Genomic DNA, 1260 nt, shown 5'->3' with positions numbered 1-1260 from the left:
AAAAATATGTACTAAAAATAAAAATTATCAATTAGATTATTTAACAATTTTTTTTCACGCTCAGTCTTTAAGATGGAATGTGTGTTTTATACTTACAGCACATCTCAATTTGAACCAGGCACATTTATGTGTTCAATACATACAGGGAGCTGGTGGCTTTTGTCTCAGGGAGCATAGGCCTGGGGAGTATTGGCAGCAAAGCTATAGAAAGACACCAGTGTCAACTATTTCCTTCTCTTCCCTCATCTTAGTCTTTTTTTTTTTTTTTTTTTTTTTTGAGACAGAGTCTCACTTTGTTGCCCAGGCTAGAGTGAGTGCCGTGGCCTCAGCCTAGCTCACAGCAACCTCAATCTCCTGGGCTCAAGCAATCCTCCTGCCTCAGCCTCCCAAGTGGCTGGGACTATAGGCATGCGCCACCAGGCCTGGCTAATTTTTTCTATATATATTAGTTGGCCAATTAATTTCTTTCTATTTATAGTAGAGACGGGTCTCACTCTTGCTCAGGCTGGTTTCGAACTCCTGACCTCAAGCCATCCGCCCGCCTCAGCCTCCCAGAGTGCTAGGATTACAGGCGTGAGCCACCTCACCCCGCCTTCCTCTTAGTCTTTTAAAAAGCTCAAAAGTCAAGCTATGAAAATCATCTTTCAAATCCACTTTACTCACCTTGGAATGTCCTTTTTTCCAAGCATTTGTTTCCTAGGTTGACACAAAGGAAGACCTTGGGCTGTAGGTGAGTCTGGCAGTGGGATGCAGATTTTCTCTTTTTGTCTTTGACTTTCAAATCTTGGAATAATAGAAACTACTTATAAAGTACCACTCACGTGCTAAGTGATTTACATACATTACTTAATCTTCATAATGACACTATGAAGCAGGTTCTATTGTTATGCTGTTTTTACTGGAGACATGAAGGTTCAGAGAAGTTAAGTATCTTGCCCAAAGTCACACAGCAAGGACGTGGCAGGACTTGATCTAGCTGAGTCTGAAGTCATCGCCTGTATTACTGAGCTTTTATGCCAGTCTTTGTCATTAGTCAATTGCAGAGCTAGGATTCACCTTCACTATCTGACTCCAAGTTGATCCATTCAGGCAATCTCTGAAGATCCAGGTTTCTCACTTTAAGAAAGGAATAATAATAGTTGCCTCGTGTGTGTGTGTGTGTGTGTGTGTGTGTGTGTGTGTGTGTGTGTGTGTAATTTTGAGGACTAAATGAGCTAATTTACTTCTTGCAAATCTGTACCGGCAATGGAAATCTTTTGA

The sequence above is a fragment of the Microcebus murinus genome, chromosome 21 (genome assembly GCF_040939455.1).
Source record: "Microcebus murinus isolate Inina chromosome 21, M.murinus_Inina_mat1.0, whole genome shotgun sequence".
Classification (NCBI taxonomy): Eukaryota; Metazoa; Chordata; class Mammalia; order Primates; family Cheirogaleidae; genus Microcebus; species Microcebus murinus.
This window is presented reverse-complemented; position numbering follows the sequence as displayed.